The 5,575-nt window shown below is 42.5% G+C and overlaps 1 pseudogene; it reads left to right on the top strand.

Annotated features, from left to right (window-relative positions):
- The first annotated feature begins 1,201 nt into the window (after nucleotides 1-1,201).
- LOC109437135 (dolichol-phosphate mannosyltransferase subunit 3) lies at nucleotides 1,202-1,474 on the top strand (annotated as a pseudogene).
- The last annotated feature ends 4,101 nt before the right edge of the window (nucleotides 1,475-5,575 follow it).

Below are 5,575 nucleotides of genomic sequence, written 5' to 3'. Positions count from 1 at the left end.
AACAGACACATGTGGGTGCAGAACCGACACTCCAAATGTGGGTCTGCCTTCCCACCACAGTACACAGCACAGCCAGCATCACCATCCCAAGGTTTATAGAGTATCTCAAGGGGAACATCAAGGATGGTCTTAGGAGACTACAGCTTGTTCCACCAACCCTCCTGTATTAGAGATTTCTTTTAGCGATTATACCAGCTACCACTTTGAAGGGTCAGTGACAATAGGCTTAATGAGACGAGGTAATCTAAGTAATAAAATGGTGGATTACTAGCAGACACTCGTGGTACCCTGCCACACATCCCCTCATTACGGATACCTTTTCTCATTGCAGCCACAGTTTACAGTTCCATGCACTGTTCAACAGCATCTGCCATCCACTGTGAGCCAAAGGACTGCTCTGCTTTGCTCCTTAGGGTTTTCTCTAAAGCTAAAGCCTGCTCAGCAGTATGTAGGTACAACCACACAAAGGCTAGAGTTAAAGCTACAGGAGCAACCCTCAATTAACAAAAGGTGAAAGTCAGTGGATAAATGTCCCAAATGTCCTTTGGTGGGACAATACTGAGGTCCATTCAGGGGGTCCCCAGGGTGATCGAACCTCAATTGCCCATAGTGATAACTAGCTCATTAATGGATTTTATGTCAGTTTACGCTTCTCTGTCATATTTTCCCCATTCTCTCATTTCTGCTTCTTTGGGTCACCTCCCAAATAAACTACTCAGTCATAAGTCCTTCTCTGAAGCTCTGCTTTCAAAGGAACCCAAACTAAAAAGAAGTGCAGTCAAGACTCAAACGGAAGCAACTTGGCTCTGCTGTCTGTGCTTTTAACAGGAGTATGTCGTTGCCTTTTAAAGTAGTAGTATGTGGGATATTAAACATAAGTCAGAAGCAATGAACAAGTGTACACACAACAACATGGAGAGATCTTAACTTTCCAGTGTGAAAGAAAAGAATGAAAAAAAAGGGAGAAGAATATTTGTTGCTACAACCTAATTAGGTTTTTGCTAAAACCTAATTAAATCAATGGAACACATACATCAATAACACTGTATGTTCCATAAGGATACATTCACTAAAAAATATATAGCAAACAAATCAGAATGGTTTCCTATGGCAGCAGGAGAGGAAAATGAGAGTGGAGATAAAAAATAATGGAGACAGATGAGGTGGGCGAGAGCAATAACGGAGGGTCCCTGAGGCGACCATGACTAAATTAGCACAGTGGCTTTGGGCACTGGTGCTCCTGAGCTCCGCCTGGGCAGCCCTGATCACGGGAGCCCTGGGCCTGGAGCTGTCATGTCAGGAGGTCCTGTGGCCACTGCCCACCTACTTGCTGGTGTCCGCCGGCTGCTATGCCCTGGGGCACTGTGGGCTATCATGTGGCCACTTTTCATGGCTGCGTGGATGCAGCCCATGAGTTGCAGAGCCACATACAGGAGGCCCGAACGACTTAGCTGGCAGGGGGATGTGCTTCTGACACCCTAACCCCATTCGCACTGTGACAGCCCTCCCTTCCATCCCCCACTAAAGAGCAAGTTTACTTCCTAAAAAAAATAAATAACGGAGACAAAATAAATCATAGAGGGGCCTCATAAAGAACAAAGAAAATAATTTTACTGCCATAAACTGAACGTTGGCTTACCTCAAGTTTCTGAATCATAGTTCAAAACAGAAAACAAAGGGAAGATACTGTTACTACCTTAAATGGAAGAGTCAATATTACTTGTCATAGTGGTTATAAAAATTAATACATAACTATGCAATTTTAAAAAAATTCATCAGTGTACCACCTAAACGCACTCTGAATACTAACAGTAGTACACACTCCACCCTTTGGGAAACGTAGTGGCTATTCTGAAATAAGAATGATAGCAGGGACGTTAAATACACATGTACACACATATGCGAATATATATGTATATATATGCATATACATATATATATACATACATACATACACACAAACACACTATTTAAGAGCTAAACATGAACAAAAGAGTATTTACTGCTTTAAAAAGTGCTGTTCTAGAAGAGGCAATACTTTGCTTGTATCATAGTCTCTATTTCAATATGCTAAGGCTTGAAAAATAATGTACAAAAATATTTGTTGTATGTAAACAAATGAAGAGGCCAACAATACAGTAGAACATCAATTTTAATGTTTCTTTAAATGTAGAAAACTCAGATCCAACTGGATTTGAAGAATTACTTATGTTTGCTGTTAATGATGCCAACATAATCCCTACTACCCAGATAAAAAATGTGGGCATAATCATCTCTTTCCAACATCTAGTCACAAATCAGTGTTCCTTTTCTTTCACAATACCTATTCTATTCAGTCTTCCTTTTCTATTTCCACTCTTACCCCTGTGATTAAACTCTGATTACCTCATGCTTAACTACTGCTGCAAGTTTCTAAACTCCCTGACTCCTCACTCCATTTCTCTAATGATGTATGTTCATACATCACTGCTAAGAGTAATTTCCCTAAAATATAATTTCTTTATGTCACACTTCCTAGCCTCACCAAGACCTCTACGACACTCCTACGAAAACATTCATTTTCTATTAATCAGTTTTTCTGGAAATATCTTTTAGTTCTTTCTTTACCTACGCAAATTTTACTCATCTTTCAAAGCCCAGCTCAAATAACCCCTCCTATGTTCTATTTGTACTTCTCAGAGCTACAGAACACTGACTAGAAGTAGTATTTTATTCCTTTGGGATTTATCACTTTTACCTAGCAATGTTGGTTATCATTACACACACACACACACACACACACACACACGCCTCACTAACATGACTATAAACAGAGGATGGGGACCATGTTCTATTTCCCGATTCTTCCCCTGTAACTTGCTATTACATAGTCTAACAGGGACCATAAAAAGTAACATCCTGTAGAACAAAAATAAGTGCTCCGAGCTCTTAAACTAGGAAGGAACATATTCTTAGAATCAAAGGAACAGAGATCAGAAGGAACCTTAGGAATGAACTGGAACTTGAAATGGAGTTTTAAAAGTTTATAGTCCTTCCATAAGAGAGGGGAAAAAAAAGAGGATAAAGCATGCCAGGAGGAAACAATCACATAAATAGAAGAGAAAATACAGGACAATTTCAAATCATTGGTGGCTGAAGAATACCATACATATGGGGCATAAAAGAAGAAAATTAAACATTTGTTACATAACCAATGCTTAGATTTTTGGTCAAGATGGCAGAAGACGTAAATTCCGAGCTCACCTCCTCACAGGACTGCATGAATTACAATTAAATTATAGAACAACCATCACTGAGAATCACCTGAAGTACAGCTGAACTGAAGCCCTACAACTACAGACATACAAAAGAAGCCACCTCGAGACTAGTAGGAGGAGTAGAGACACGGAACAGATTGGTCGCACACCAGCATGTGACAATTAAAAATCAGGAGGGATATCAAAGCTGTGGAGGTCCTTCCCCCACCAGAGGACTGAGGGATCCCAGCCCCACACCAGGCTCCCCAACCCAGGGTTCCAGAGCCTGGGAGAGAAGTCTCTGTAATTTCTAGCTGTGAAAACCAGAGGAGATTGTGGCTGAGTGAGTTAGTGGGTACATGCAGTTCCCAGGAATTCCTCTTGAAGGGCCTGTGAATGAACTTGCTCACTGACGGCCTCATTCACTCTGAGCTCCAGCACTGGGGCAGCAGCTCTAAAGGTGCCAGGGACATACAGGGAGGAACTGAGTTGTCTAGCTTCAGGGTGAGGGCTGGAAGGGCCGCTTTCTCCCTGACAGAGGAACTGGCAGAAGCCATTGCTTTTTGTTGTGCCCTCCCCCTCCCTGCAAGCAGATGCAGGAGACACAACATCCCAGTATCCATCAAACTGGCTATCACCTTTTGTCTGTCCCACCCTGATGACTCCCAGAGACCCTACCGCCAACTTTCAGACACACCAAAGCCGTTTCCAGCAGCTTTTCTGTATAAACATGCCCTGGCTCATGCTGCTGACTTTCCTGAAACTTCTCAAACGTTCACAATACCTAAACAAGCAGCATCTGGCTTCAGCGACTCCCATACCTCTGGCTGAGCTGCCGTAAGCCCAGCACTAGAAACAGCTGGTCTTGGTTCACAGCTTGGCCTCACGAGGCACCTCTAAGCCCAGCATGGACAGCAGCCATCTGTGGATTGCTTTGCGGCTCATGCCAGGTGGCCCTACACACGGCACAGAGAGCAGCTAAACTTAGCCTGTAGTGGGGCCCCTCCCAGGAGGCCCTAAGGCTTTCATGACCTGTGGCCAGCTTCAGTCCCAGCTGGAGCATGACCCAGCTGCCTCTGGGGATGACACACCCAAAGGGCACAGGGGGCAGACACCAGGGCCCCATTAAAGCAAATTCTACTCTGTAGGGTCAGCACTTGCACAACAGCTCCTCCACTGTAGTCATAGCCAGTCCTCACAATCAGCCTGAGGGTCAATCCCTCCCATTGACCTGCAAACAGCAACTAAGGCTCAACTACAACAGAAGGGCACACACAACCTACACATGGGACACACCTGGAGCACCCAGCTCTAGTGACTAGGGAGAATGCACCATTGCATCCCACAGGCCACTTTACTAAGACCAGGAGGCATAGAAGCCCTACCTAATACATAGAAGCAAACGCAAGGCGGCAGCCAAAATGGGGAGACAAAGAAATATGTGCCAAATAAAAGAACAGAACAAAGCTCCAGAAAAAGAACTAAACAAAATGGAAACAACCAATCTACCAGATGCAGACTTCAAAAAACTGGTTATAAGGATGATCAGTGATCTCAGGAGGAACTTCAACAGAGAGATAAGAAACATAAAAATGAAGAGAGAAAACAAACACGAGCCAGTCAGAAATAAAGAATGCAATAACTAAAATGAAGAATACATTAGAGACAATCAACAGTAGATTAGATGAAGTTGATGATCGAATCAGTGATTTAGAAGATAAGGTAGCAGAAAACAGCCAATCAGAACAGCAAAAAGAAAAAAGAATCCAAAAAAGGAGAGTTTCAGGGTCCTTTGGGATAACATCAAGCTTACCAACATTAGCATCAAAGGGATACCAGAAGAAGAAGAGAAAGAGCAAGGAATTAAAAACCTATTTGAAGAAATAATGACGGAAAACTTCCCTAACTTCATAAAGGAAACAGATATAGATATACAAGGCCAGGAAGTGCAGAGTCCCAAACAAGATGAACTCAAAGAGTTCACACCAAGAGGCCCACATCAAGACACATCATAATTAAAATGCCTAAGGTTAAAGACAAAGAGAGACTCTTAAAAGTAGAAAGAGAAAAGCAGTTAGAGCACCCATAAGAATGTCAGCTGATTTCTCAACAGAAACTTTGCAGGCCAGAAGGGATTGGCATGAAATATCCAAAGTGATGAAAAGTAAGGATGTACAACCAAGATTACTTTACCGAGCAAGGCTAGCATTTAGAATCGAAGGACAGATAAAGAGCTTGTCAGACAAGAAAAAGCTAAAGGTGTTCATCACCACCAAACCAGTATTACAAGCAATCTACCAGAAAAAGTGCCAATACATTTTTTCAAGAAATGTTAGAAG

This window comes from Rhinolophus sinicus, linkage group LG07 (genome assembly GCF_036562045.2).
Source record: "Rhinolophus sinicus isolate RSC01 linkage group LG07, ASM3656204v1, whole genome shotgun sequence".
Classification (NCBI taxonomy): Eukaryota; Metazoa; Chordata; class Mammalia; order Chiroptera; family Rhinolophidae; genus Rhinolophus; species Rhinolophus sinicus.
This window is presented reverse-complemented; position numbering and strand designations above follow the sequence as displayed.